Here is a 15,306-nt window from a genome sequence, read left to right as displayed (position 1 = left end):
CAATCATAAGAGGCAGTAGCAGAAACATGAAGTACAAAATAATTGACAAACAATGTGAAATAAAAACAACAAATTAGCACAATTGGTTAGGAACCGTAAAACGGCAGCCATCCCCTCCGGCACTATTATTCCATTCAGTAAAGTACAGTAGGGTACAGTACAATATAATACACTATACTGTACTTTACTATACTGTACTATGGTCTACTGTATTGTACTGAACTATACTCTACATTACTGTACTTGTGAAACATAGAAATCTATGATTGGCTCAGATTTGGTCCGGACTGGACCAAATCTGAACCAATCATAAACGTCTATGTTCAGATCAAGTCAAGTCCGGACCAAATGTCTGTGGATGTTGAAATCAAGACCGGTCTGTACTGGACCAAATCTGAACCAATTATAGAAGGGGGAAAAACGACATCTGTGGACGTTGAAATAGAGACCAGGGAGGACGGACCAAATTTCAATATCTTTTTAACGTCCATGGATGTGGGTGTCGGACGGTACTCAATGGGTTATATTTGCTTTTAAAAATTAAACATTATAATATTGATTTGAATTAAATTAAATAGGCTACAAATATGCAAAAGTTATAACCCAACCTGTTGCGGTAATTCATTGGTCCTCCTTCCAGGTCTCATCAGTCTTTGATAGAGCTTTGTGTCCACCTAGTGGTGCAGTTCTGTTATGACACAGAGTAGTCCGAATTGTCAGATTATAACACGTCTTTATCATTAGAATCACTCCTTCACCTTAATCATCACCTTATTCTTTTGCCCCCCTGTCTCTAATTTTGTATTATTATAATGGTCTACAGTACTCATTAGGCCTATGCCATATAGGCTTGTGTACAGTTTGTTTGTCTTGTATTCTCTGCAGTCTCTGACACCCTGATGGAATTCATGGTGGATTTCTTAACCAAAGCCAAGGAGATAGCAGATGGCAATGCCAACATTCCAGAGGAGCTGAGGGTCAACCTACAGAAGGCCCTGGACATAGCGTGTGGTCTAGATGGCTAGCTGGAGAAATGAGCAGCCAGGAAAGTGCACCTCTCGCTGAACTGTATCAGTGAGTATTTCCTGTGTCTGTCCCACAAACACAGTGCACATGCACGGCTTCTCATGCACATGTCTTACTGAACCTCTTGGAACACAACGATGGAACACAACTGGGAGAAAGATTTAGACGACAGCAAAACTAATTTTCGGCTTCCAAAAGAGTGCGTCACATCACAGGGCATGTGGAAGGTGAGCTGTCTTTATTACCTGCATTGGGTAGAGTTGAGTGGTTGCATGGTTAGAGAGATAAATATTTAAATGTGCTAAATATTTGTCTTTCATTATGTATAATTGGCACACCAGACTCTGAAAATGCTGGTCCACATGAGTAAAGCCAAGACCATCCTTGAGATAGGCATGTTCACAGGCTATGGGGCTCTGTCAATGGCTGAAGGACTGCCCGAGGAAGGTTCACTGGTTGCCTGTGAGCTCGAGCCACATCTAAAAGAATTTGCTCAGCCCATATTTGACAAGTCTCCACATGGCAGGAAGATAACAGTAAAGATTTGTTCTGCCATGGATACCTTGAAGGTGACTAGTTAAAGCATGTTGTATTAGCCTGCAGTGATTTCACATGTTGATCTGCTTGTTTAATAACCAGGTTATGAAGTTAAGTGGATATACAATGCAAACCAAGTCACTTATGGAAACATAACTATTTATATTAAAAGTGTAATACGTATGATGAGTGTAGTAAGTAGGCTATGCTATATAACATAACCATTACCCCTGTTATTTGAGTGACTGGTAGGGGTAAATGAAAATACACTGTATCCGTACATTTAGCTCAATGACAGTGAATGGTTCAGTGCTCTGATAATATTGTCTCTTTTAAAGAAATTGGCTGCAGCAGCCAAGCAGTTTGACATGGTCTTCGTTGACGCAGACAAGAACAACTACATCAACTACTACAAGTTCATCCTGGACCACAACCTACTACGGCTGAGTGGTGTGATATGTGTGGATAACTCTCTGTTCAAGGCTAAGGTCTACCTAAAGGACACCTCTGATGAAAACGGACTGGCGCTTCGAGATTTTAACCAGTTTGTCACAGGTGATGGAGCAGGTCAATGGAGAGACATGGCTTGTAGTGCCTGATTATTACAGGGTATTTTCTCTTGTGTTAATGAAGAAGCGTTTGGTTTTCAAGGTCATTCTTCCTCTCAGAGACGGGATCATCATCATCTGCAGAGTACCCATGGCACCAGCATGTGCAGGTACACGGATAATGTAAGACCCATTCACAGAACCACATTTAGTAAATTTTTTGTCCAAGTTTACTTTTAGCATTGGTACTACCATTGTTCATTGGCAACGGTGGTTACTACTACCATAAGTCAAATGGTGCCTTTACAGTACTTAACAGCTCATGCAGACTTTTTCCCTGATCGTTTACTACTCACAACCTGTGTCTCAGAGCAAGGTAACATACGATGCGATATACCGTGGTGTGAACGGGAGGTCGATCCTGGACCGGATGCGTCTGGACGACAGGGTGGCCTATGTGACAGGGGCAGGCCAGGGTATAGGCAGGGCGCATGCACATGCTCTGGGAGAGGCTGGAGCCAAGGTGGCTGTCGTGGACCTGGACCAAGGGAATGCTGAGGGCGTGGCTGAGGAGCTCACACTGAAAGGTAAGGGCTTGTCAATTGAACACGACACTATGATTGTATGTTACAATGTTGGCATTTCATTTGACACTTCCATGTATTTGCCAGCAGATGGTGCTCTACTGTCACGGACAAGTACAGGAAATACTGTATATTGTAAAATTCCAGGGCCAACTGACTTTATTATATGTCAAATAAACTTTAATGTGCACCATATTTTACATATGGAGACAAAGAATTATATAAATGTTTTCAATATTATCAGTCTCAGTCTAGACTAGGGATTCATATATGCATAGTCACTAACCATATCTAAGTGTACATACTACCTCAATCAGCCTGACTAACCGGTGTCTGTATGTAGCCTCGCTACTTTTATAGCCTCGCTACTGTATGTAGCCTGTCTTTTTACTGGTGTTTTATTTCTTTACTTACCTATTGTTCACCTAATACCTTTTTTGCACTATTGGTTAGAGCCTGTAAGTAAGCATTGTATTCGGCGCACGTGACAAATAAACTTTGATTTGATTAATAACAAATAAGTGCCCATTTAAAGTGTTTAAAACCAAGATATGGTCAATATGGCAGGGTTCTCCCAAAATAAGAGAGGTGCTGTGCCATCTTGTTGGCTTGGCTGGGCCACTATGTAACGATTTCAGAGCAAATAAAATGTATATTTCGTAGTGATAAAGTAACTATCTTTCATCGCCAGTGACATTTTTGTGAATTGCGAAACAGGCCTTTCATAAATTCTTATTTATCATGTTCCTCAATTAATTCAGGACATTTCAGCAGTAGACTATCTCCACACAGAGCGCACTCAGGACACACAGATTGCACCCCAAATATAGCTTTGTCGAATCATACAAACTTTGTAACGTTAGTCAAACTAAAGTCAAATGACCAAAGTTGCTAATAAGCTTGCTAGATAACCTCCTTGAACTAATGACAGAATATCTCCTATATTTGGCAAGATCAAGTTGATGATTATACAGATAGCAGATTAGCTCATGAATAACGGGGAGATGAAAAGTGGAAATAGTTTAAATATCAATGTATTTAACGGGGACCAACTCTGTTTTAATAATATCTGTGTCTACTCTCATACAGTTTGTTGATCACACATTCTCTACCGAAGCTCTTATATGGGCAGCAAGTACGAGACAGCGCAGAGAAGCGGGGGAAATGCCATACCAGGATTTTGACATACATAGGCGAGAGACGTGTTTTGATAATGATACCTATGGATTACAGAATAAAGTTAGGAATTTTCATGCGAGTATCCTGTGGGATTGGAACTGGATAGAAAAATAGCCTAGGCTCTAGGACAGGAGAAAATGATAGAATTTTCCCTCATGCCTCTGAATTCTTAACAGACTTCATGTCTGTGACAGAGATGCCTATGTAGTGAATTGTGCACAGGCCTGTCAAATTTGGGACTGTCTGAAGAGTCGCAATGACAGCTCAAAGATACATGTTATTTTATGAGCTATACTGTAGGGGTTTCCTGTAGGGTTTATTAACTTTTTTCGGGTCATGTGTGAAGTCCGACACTGTCCATTATGCGTGTGCTTTGAAGTTATGTTGACTTTGTGTGAAGTAAATACACTAGGCTAAAGGCTTCCATGCGACAACCTGTTTGGATAATATGCAATAATTTTTTTGTTAATCTACTGCTGAGCATGTTGTGCATTTTGTGGATTTGGATTAGTGCAACATTTGGGGAAAATGTTGTAATTTCTTGTGTCTTGTCATAATTTTTTGAGCTGAAATGTGGAGATTGTTTTCCCGGGACAATCCCGGGATCCCGGTTACCTTTGTTAATCCTTAGTCTAGACATGTTGCCTATTGTCACATTTTAAACAGCCACTACTTTTTAATATAGGGATCAATTGCATTGCGATTACTGCTGACATCAGCAAATCCGTGAATGTTGAGAGGATGATTGACAGCATTGTGTCCAAATGGGGAGAGATCCAAATAGCATGCAACAATGCAGGGATACACATGAACTCAGCCAGTGAAGACACCAGTCAGGAAGAGTGGGACCAAACCTTTGATGTCAACTTGAGGAAGACTTTCATGTCCTGTCAGGTGTTTAACTCCTCTACTGTATACTACTGTAGGCCTGTTTGATCTATTCCATCACTCAGAGGGTCATAACTGTGTCATAGACATGTAAGCTGAACTGAAATGCAAACAACGTTTTTCTAACTGTCTTGGGGGGAATGTTTGGCCTGTTTTACACATGAAATATATAGGAGAGTTTGAGTTAGGGTCTTTGAGTAAGTATGAATAATAATGAAAAGTGTACACTAATGGTGCTTTTCCATTGTGACTTACCCCCACACTAGTGGGCCGCTAATGTTTTATGTTAATGTCAGCTCTACTGATATTGTGATTCTATCAGGACTGTGAAACAAAAAAATGGACTTACAAAAATTGCGTTTTATTGTCACATACACCGGATAGGTGCAGTCAAATGTGTTGTTATACAGGTTCAGCTGGAGTAAATGAGGGTTAATTTACTTGCTGAAGGGCACATCGACAGATGTTTCACCTTGTCGGCTCGGGTAGGTAGCGACAGGTAGCCCAACACTCTAACCGCTAGTCTACCTGTCGCTCTAAAGACTAAAGACTTATGGTCGGCCACTAAAGATTTGTGGCGAGCAGAATCAACAACCTCTGCATCATTCAAGACTGTTGCTTTGTGAGAAGGTGTCAAAGTTCACAGTTAGCCCTTGTTATGTAAATGCAAGCTGAAAAGTACCAAGGGCCTTGCCTTTAAGTTAGATCCGTTCCCGTCAGAGCCATGGTCCAGTGAGACACGTGTGCCGGCCTGCAAAGATGGAAAGAGAAAAGTCTGAGCCTTTTGGGTAAAACACTGGGGGTAAATCTTCAATGGAAATGCAGCAATAGGGTGTCAATACTAAAAGTGTGAAGAATGTTCCTAATATGCGTCCATTCCCCTTGAATTCTTGCCTCAGGCTGCAGGTTATGTGATGCTGAAGCAAGGATATGGGAAGGTTATTAACACAGCATCCATGGCCAGTCTAATAGGTGAGTAATGATTCTATCTGTCCTGTATATTTGTCTTCCTTTCATCTCCATGTATTGTGAGCCAAGTGAAGAATGGTGAGCCAAGTGAAGAATGGTGAGTCAAGTGAAGAATAATGAGATGAGCTTTGTTGCTGCATTGATGTCTCCTGCACTGAGAAGTACATGTAATACACATCACAGCGCTGTTTTGCACCAGAACATAATTGTATACAGTTTGTTTCTGTACCGTTGCAAACAGACTTGACTGGGCTTCTATAATATTGCCATGTCAGTGTCTTTTAGTGAGCTTAAAGTGACATTAGAGGAAGAGAACTTGGTGACCCATTTCTCAAATGCAATCTATGTCTAACAGTATAATTGCTACTACTGCTAATCTTCATCGTATAACTGTTTATTCAGGCCAATGCTATAGTGATTTATCCACCCCCCATTATTCTCCCGCTGCAAACGCACAGTTGTGATTGCTGCTCATAAAGGCAGTTTTGCATCATAATAAACATCCGTCTCCTGAGCTGTGGGGAGGATGTGGAAGAAAGGCAACCTGAGGTCCAACATGTAAAGGGTGTTCCTGTGCAACAACCCTGCCTGCCTGTGCCAAGGGCCGTGTTTAAGCAGCGGAAGATGCTTTCAGATTTTACTGAGTGCATTGTGAAATCTGAGTTATTCACAGCCCAGTTGAAATCCTCCTACAGGTTCCTCCAGAGGAACAGCAGCACTTCATCAGCAGTATAGTCAAATCGCCAATAAACTCCTGTACCATATGGGCCTCAGTCCCAACTACAGGGGCAATCTGTAAAACAGGACCATGCTGGTAAATAGAGGCCAGCATAAAAAAGTGATCAATTACTCACATTACCAGCAGTCCTGAAGGAATTTACTTTATTGGTCTGGACATCTGTTATAATATTGTCATAATGCATAATCAGATGGGACTTGTTCTAGCCAAGTAGGGTACCAAAAAGCAGCCGTGAATGTCCAATTAAAATGCACAATGACAGCTTTTTGTCCATCTGCCGAATAAAATGTGTTTTCCCCCCCTCCCATCTCAAGAGAATGATGGTTGGACACACAAGAGGAGGAGCATTAAATGTACACTACATTACCAAAAATATGTGGACACCTGCTCGTCGAACATCTCATTCCAAAATCAAAAATCATGAGCATTAATATGGAGTTGGTCCCCCCTTTGCTGCTATAACAGCCACCACTCTTCTGGGAAGGCTTTCCACTCGATGTTGGAACATTTCTGTCGGGACTTGCTTCCATTATGCCACAAGAGCATTAGTGAGGTCTAGGTCGGGCACTGATGTTTGGCGATTAGACCTGGCTCGCAGTCGGCGTTCCAATTCATCCCAAAGGTGTTCAATGGAGGTTGAGGTCAGGGCTCTGTGCAGGCCAGTCAAGTTCTTCCACACCGATCTCGACAAACTATTTCTGTATGTACATCGTTTTGTGCACGAGGGCATTGTCATGCTTAAACAGAGTCCAATGGTGGCGAGCTTTACACCACTTCAGCCAAAGCTTGGTATTGCGCATGGTGATCTTGGGCTTGTGTGCGGCTGCTTGGCCATGGAAACTAATGTCATGAAGCTCCCGATGAACAGTTCTTGTGCTGACGTTGCTTCCAGAGGCAGTTTGGAACTCAGTAATGAGTGTTGCAACTGAGGACAGACAATTTTTACGCGCTATGCGAACAGCACTTGGCGGTCCCGTCCTGTGAGCTGGTGTGGCCTACCACTTTGCGACTAAACCGTTGTTGCTCTTAGACATTTCCACTTCACAATAACAGCACTTACAGTTGACCGGGGCAGCTTTAGCAGGGCAGAGATTTGACAAACTGACTTGTTGGAAAGGTGGCATCCTATGACGGTGCCACGTTGAAAGTCACTGAGGCCATTCTATATTTACCTATGGAGATTGCATGGCTGTGTTCTCGATTTTATACACCTGTCAGCAACGTGTCTGGCTGAAATAGCCAAATCGACTAATTTTGAAGGGGTGTCCACATCATTTTGTATATATAGTGTATTTATACATGCTAACAATATATATTCCAATATATATGGTCATATTCTTCATGCTGGTTGACTGTATTGGGAAGAGGATGTGTAGTGTTTGACCTGACTGAGCAGAATAGAGGGAGTCATGGCAGCGGCACTGTCATTCAAATGAATATACCTAGGGCTGTGGCGGTCACGTAATTTCATCAGCCAGTGATTGTCAAGCAAATAACTTTCGGTCTCACGGTAATTGACCGTTAATTAACATAAACACATTTAGCATCTCCTGGCTTCCACACCTAGCCTACAAGCCACTGATGCAGACCTTCGGGAACATCTACATTTAAAACATCTACATTTAAAAAAGTCTAATAAATCCATGTAATATAGCCTTCTCCTTCACAATAAATCCACTACTTATTTTAAACAGGTATTTTTTTATTTATTTTATTTTACCATTATTTTACCAGGTAAGTTGACTGAGAACACGTTCTCATTTGCAGCAACGACCTGGGGAATAGTTACAGGGGAGAGGAGGGGGATGAATGAGCCAATTGTAAACTATATAAAGTATAAAGAAGCATGATATGAATGTAACGTTCGTCGTCGGAATGAGACCAAAGTGCAGCGTGGAAAGTGTTCATGATTTAATGTTCACAAAAAACACTCAAACAAAATGACAAAAGGAGAAAAACGAAAGTGCACAGTTCTGTCAGGGAAACAACCTAAACAGAAAACAACACCCCACAAAACCCAAACGGAAAATGACAACTTAAATATGATCCCCAATCAGAGACAACGATAGACAGCTGCCTCTGATTGGGAACCACACTCAGCAAAACAACAAAGAAATAGAAAACATAGATTTTCCCACCCGAGTCACACCCTGACCTAACCAAACATAGAGAATAAATAAGGATCTCTAAGGTCAGGGCGTGACAATGAAGAAATCGTTATGTTATGTCCTGATCTGCCTATGCCAAATGGCTGTGGGCAACACTAGTTCCTTTAGCAGACAAGATTTGCTTAGCATTATTGGCATTATTTTATAGTAAAAAGAATACAATTGAACAAAGCTGAATAAAATGGCAAATATATTTTCTCCAAATGATTTGAGGGAGTGCGCACATACTGTGTTGAGCGGTTAACAAAGAAATAAGTATTCCTATATGCTTAATTTTGAGTTATTAATGTAACTTTAGTTGTTCTACAAATGTTGGGCTATATGTTTTGATTTTTAATACATTTTAAGGCTGCATGATGCGACTCTAGTGATGATTAGAAAAAAGTTGCTTGAAAGGCATGAGCTCTGCTTTGTTTTTTTGCACAGTCTGTACACACTTCATCAGTCACTCATTCATAATTTGACAAGCACTTGATAATGTCTCGAATTCCACGGCAGCATCTCCTTTGTGTGGCCGTAATGCACCCTAAAAAAAGACATGCCTTTTGCGGCCAGTGTCCATTGTGCCCTTTCCTTTACTTAGATTTGTGTGTATTAGGTAGTTATTGTGGAATTGTTAGATTACATGTTAGATATTGCTGCACTGTCGGAACTAAAAGCACAAACATTTCGCTACACTCGTAATAACATCTGCTAACCATGTGTATGTGACCAATAACATTTGATTTGATTTGTTTTGACCTAAGTGCTCTCACACACATGGCTCTCCATCACATGATCGGGTCTTTCTCATAGGCTACAAGTGAAGACAGACACCGGGGACACAACTGCGCGCGTCCTTATCCAATTCCGACATGCGCATTGAAGATATTGGAAGAACTGTCCACATTTACTTTTCGTCAGCCAACAAGATGAGTAGGCTTAATGAACAGCAAAAGCACTAGCCTATGTCAATATACTATCCCCCATAGTACAGAAGTCAACCTATTCTATTCTCTGCGAGAAATACATATTCCAAACAGAGTCTGGGACATCTGTGAGATGCGATAGATCCCAAATGAATACAACCACTAGTATCAAAAACCTTTTGTATGCAATGGGGCTGACGCAACAGATCAGAATGTTTAGCTTAAAATGTTGATAAACTATTAGGCTATTTCTTCACATTATAAGCTCAGCGATGCGCACATGGCAGTAGGCTATAAGCGTGCTGTCACACCCTGGCCTTAGTTCTTTGTTTTCATTATTTATTTTAGTTAGGTCAGGGTGTGACATGGGGAATGTTTGTGTTTTGTCTCGTCTTGGGTGGTTATATGGTAAAGGGGGTGTTGGGTTTAGTGTATGGGTTTGTGTTCAGTGAATGTTTCTAGGTATGTCTATGGTTGCCTGAGTGGTTCTCAATCAGAGACAGATGTCTTTCATTTGTCTCTGATTGGGAGCCATATTTAAGGCAGCCATGGGCATCATGTGTTTGTGGGTAATTGTCTAGTCTATGTTGCATGTTTGCACTTAGTCGTTATTAGCTTCACGTTCGTCGTTTTGTTTCGTTGGTTCTTCTTCTAAATAAAGAGAAGATGTATTTTTCACACGCTGCGCCTTGGTCCTCTCTCTCTTATCAAGACGATCGTGATACGTGCATGTTCCATTAGCGGGAAAACACCATTATCAAAAGTTACCACAAATGCAATTTTGCATGTAATGGTTTTCTTATAAAGGTAAAAAAATGATGGTGCAAATTATCTTCACCAAACTTGAAATGTGCTGCTTACGTATGCTAGTTAGGTTCTACACCCCTTGTAAAATGGATTAATGTGCTTAATATTAAGAAATTATTTGGCCACTTTAGTTGTGATATAAACCTTATTAAAACATATAGGTCCTAGGGGCTAGGCTACATGATGTGTGCGACTATGATTTGAAAAAGTCACGAAAAAAAGCAGAATTCACAAGTGATAATATATCATTCACAAGTGATAGGCTAATATTGTCACCCATCAGACTATTCTTGATTTAATCTTGTCTTTACATATACTAAATAATATATGAGTGAAATTTGTTTTGATTTAGAATGGACCATTATCATACACCTGTATCGAAACAGGGGCAGCAGAATTTTTTTAAATCTACAGTATGCACTTAGCGAATAGCGAATGGAGGACGCTTTTCCCGTGGTTCATTTTCATGCCAACCAGGTAGACTATACTCCTGTTGTAAATATAAGCAATGTGCTTAATATAAGGAATGTTGAGAAATACATATAGTAGGCTTAGCCTATAGAAAGCTGATGGGATCCTCCTCTTTTTAGTAAAAGCCATGACTCCTGTTTTCTCACACAATTGCATAGCCTATAGAAATGTTGCGCAACCTGAGCTCATGGTGTTTGATTAGATTTTCGAATACATTTGCATTTATTTGACATTTGCATTGTCAGAGTGATTCGAGGGACAATAGAGTGCTGAATACCAGGCAGTTAGCAAGTTTGGTAGGATACTAATGTCCAGCAGGAGCATCAGAGCTTGGAGAAGCCTAGTTACCGTGACTAAACGGTCACGTGGAATTTGACTGCCATCATGACTCGTGACCGCCGGTGTGGCGGTAATACGGTCACCGCAACAGCCCTAGATATACCTGCAGTTGCCATCAGCATGTTAACGTACATAAGAACAAGGTATCCTTTCTTTAATAAGAGCCAATCTTTCTGTCCTGAGGACTTGAGTCTGTGTAGGCCTGTCTGATGAAAGGGCTTGTTTTCCCCAACTTAGAATGGGCAATAAGTAGCAGGGTGAATGTTAGAGGGTTTTAGAGAGTGCTCTCCTTCTGCCTCTTTTTTCTACCTCTCTAAGGATTACTGCTCTTAAAGACGGAAAACATCAATGCAGGTGTATTTGAAGGATGAAGGCCTGTTTTGAATGATATTTTGGAGCCGTATCATCAGGTCTTCAGTGAGGATTAGCACTGTTAGGCTTTTTTAGCTGTGTTTCCTGTCCTGATAAATCGGCTTTCACCTTCAATCTGGGTTTAAGCTCTGGGCTCTGCTCCTCCTCACGTGCTCTTCCTCTCCTCCTGGGCTGGGGCCCTACCAAGGGGCCTGCACCTCCTCCTCAGCCTCCCCACTCCATCATGGAAGCGTCCTCCTCTCACATCAGCTATTTTACTTTCTAAACAGAAGCTCCAGTCCAGTCTGTCTCCCCAGGACTGGCCCCTGCCTCTCTGCAGCTGTGTCATATTTATCATCTCAGTCCCGACCGAAGCAATTTGGCAGTGAGATCACGGGGCGACGAGGTTAACTACTAAAGTTGTATGTAACTTGGAGGCTTCCTTGTGATGATTAATCAACCAGAGGAAAATGAGCCGCTGTCCCAGCATCCCATGCAGTGTGCAGCATCTGTGATGGTCAAGGCAAACAAATGGTGTGTTGCCTTTGTTGCTGAACACGGTGCAGAACGGGACATTACAAGCAATTAATTTGACATGGCTTCATCCACGGGGTCCCCAGCAGCTAATGGAGGTGTTTTCATGTAGCATCCAGTATGAAAGCAGGGAGCTGAGTTATGATTGAAATGAAGCAACGCTCCAAATGAATTACACACAGGGGTACTCTCGGAGAAAGTGTGTATTGAATGTGTTTCATTAGTGTTAAAGGGGTAAGGTTTGGTTTTTAGACATTGAGTGCAACTTACATGGTCAGAGATAAAACAGGTGACATGTTCACATTGGTTGACAGTGGTATCTTTGTTCATTTGCCTGTCCCCCTCCTCTGCAGTGCCCCATCCACAGAAGCAGCTTGCCTACAACACCTCAAAGGCATCAGTGCTCAAACTGACACAGACACTTGGCACAGAGTGGATAGACAGAGGGGTCCGAGTCAACTGCATCTCGCCGTAAGCGTTTGTCTCCCATGTTTGTTATAAACAGAATAGACCTACAGTATAGTATCAATGTCAGGTACTGTATCCCCATGCCAAAACAGTTTACACATCACTTATACGCACAGATAAAAAGGAGAAGATTTCAATCCTCACTTGGATTAAGAATGTACACATACAAAAAGTCCATGTATTGTTTTTTTATTGAGCTGCCAAGTGCAGTATATCACATCATTACAGAACTGTGCTGAGCAGTGATTGAGTGTTTTTCTCCACTGGAATAGCTCCATTTGAGAATGAGGCACCAATTTAAGTCCTCAAACAATGTGCTCAAGCTTAATTGGATGATGTCTTGAGGGATGAATCAACCAAACACTTGCTCTAATTGTTATATTCAATTAGGGAATCAAATTAGCATCATCACTACAAGTGGCTCCAACAATAGCTTGTTGTTTGTGTATGTTTGTCTGTGAAGCCGTGCGGCGGGAAGACGAGAACTGAGAAAGAGTTCTGCCTGTGTGTTCGGTGGCGCATCCCTTAGCCACAGCCATCCCTGAGCAAATCCGTCCAGTGACTTGGCTCGGTGTGCGGGCCCCGTCACAGCCCCAGAACAAAGCGCCCGTTAATGCGCCAGTCGCCGCTTTGCTTTATTTATTGCCAGCTTGTTTGCTCATTTTAATTTGCAAAGAAGCAATTCTTTCCCCCTGCTAACTGGCTGTCTCAATGGGCCGCTGATTTCTTTGAAGTGACAGTCGGTAAATATGCATAAAAAAGGGACACAATTAGCGAGTGCGAGGTTGACTGCAGCCTGATTTCATTGGCAACTTTAGCCGCACCGGTGATAAGCTGCATTATCTACAAAATTGGTTGAGGGAAAACAGCACCTCTGATTGCCAGGAAAGGTTCCAGATAACAGGGTGCTGAAGAGAAATATAATTGAGGTGGAATATGTTAACTATGGTGTCATATGCTCCTTGGAGGCGCTAATTTATCCAAATGTTGGAATTTGTATCAAGGCACAGCCTGGAATACTGTAGGCCTAACATGTTAGCTAAAGATGAGTCGACCGTGAAGCTTTTAGCTACTGTCATATTGATTGTGTGAAAAGCCTGAAGTCGTCTCACATTAGACACAGATGTGTTGACATGTTTATCCAAGTTATATATTTAATTAGGTGGAGAGAACATCATTGGTCATGATACACTAATGCTGACATTAGACTGGAAGAGGCATCGTCTAGACTTGAAAGTACCTATGTCTCAGAGGAGGAAATCAGACGAGGAAATGCCTACAGTACCAACACACCTGTTTCCTTTAAATGCCACTCAAGCACTCTGCCTGAGAATCAAACCAGCTCAAGCACATATCAGGCAGGAATCAAAGCGAGATTGTGAGCAAGACGCAGAGAAAGTGCTTATCTACAGGCTCCTGAAGGCAAATTACACCCAGGGTCCCATCGTACCCGGTGGCGCTTCCTGCAACATGCCAGTCATTAAACGGCACGAGTCCCACTGTAAATACCATCAGAGATGCTGCGTCGTGCCCTTTCTCTGAGGATAATTGGGTTTATTTTTGTCACCAAAGTGGTGGCTCTGAAACACGATGCCGCTGTCACTCCTGGCTCTGAAGTCTGATGTCTCTGATTCCTCTTGTTGATTTTTTTTTCTCCCTCCATCCTTGTCTCTCCCTCTCTCATTTCAGGGGGATTGTTGACACCCCTCTCATCCACTCAGAGAGTCTGAGGCCTCTGATGCAGCGCTGGCTGTCAGATATCCCTGCTGGACGACTGGCTCTAGTGACAGACCTGCAAGCTGCAGTGGTCTACTTGGCATCTGACGCCTCCGACTACATGACAGGGCATAACTTAGTCATAGAGGGTGGGCAAAGTCTGTGGTAGAGAGAGGGAGATACTTTCTTTGTTCCACCCTTGGATCACACAGAGAGGGAGATACTTTCTTTGTTCCACTCTTGGATCACTCTTGGGAATAGCCACCTACTGTGAATGATCTCCACAGGGAGAATAGAATAACATCGAGAGATTAGGTCAGGGTGATTACGTCACTGGTTTACCATTATGTCAGATTGGAGATTATTTTCTTAAGTTTCATACTGTACTCTTCCAATAAATTGGTTATATTTATTTAGACACAATTGTGCTTTTATATTATATCTCTGATCATTGTCTTGACAGTAATGCACACCTTGTTGCACATCCTTAATACGCTGATCGTATCCCCTCTACATGGTGCAAATCGTTTTTTTCACACAGAAACCCTTTACTTGCTTGCCTCTGTGAGTGACTCTTTTAAACAAGTATTCAAACCATTGGCCTCATCAGAGGTATTTTGTTTCGTCAGTGCCAAGTAGTTGAAAATGATTCATACAGTAGTTCAAGATATTAATACACTAAACTCATGCTCTTTTCGACTGTGCAAGCAAGTACAGTACGTACTGGATTAGGCAAAGTAGATGGAGAAAGGGGATCCTATAAAGTTGCTCCACTGTACCGAGATGTGTATGGCAAGATACTGTACACAAGACAGTCTGTCCCTCAAATTAACACGATCAAACCTGTAAAAGGTATTTTTGATCAAAAGAAAATGGTTTCTTCTTACTATAACGTAACCCTTATGGGGACTGTACACTTAAGTAAGGTTTCTAAACTAGTTAGACATTGTTGCATAGAAATGTGTAATATCTACCTGTTTGACAGTCTCCTGGGCTGTGGTTGTGTGTTTCTCTGGGTACCATAGCATACCCCTGTCCCTCCGCTGTTCAGCTCTTCTCTCTCATGGTTTTGCT

General features: G+C 41.9%; 1 pseudogene; it reads left to right on the top strand.

The window, feature by feature from the left end:
• Window positions 1-493: 493 nt before the first annotated feature.
• LOC129815864 (uncharacterized) lies at window positions 494-14,406 on the top strand (annotated as a pseudogene).
• Window positions 14,407-15,306: the final 900 nt, after the last annotated feature.

The sequence above is a fragment of the Salvelinus fontinalis genome, chromosome 18 (genome assembly GCF_029448725.1).
Source record: "Salvelinus fontinalis isolate EN_2023a chromosome 18, ASM2944872v1, whole genome shotgun sequence".
NCBI lineage: Eukaryota > Metazoa > Chordata > Actinopteri > Salmoniformes > Salmonidae > Salvelinus > Salvelinus fontinalis.
The sequence above is the reverse complement of the archived record's forward strand: the minus strand, read 5'-3'. Positions and strand labels throughout refer to the sequence as shown.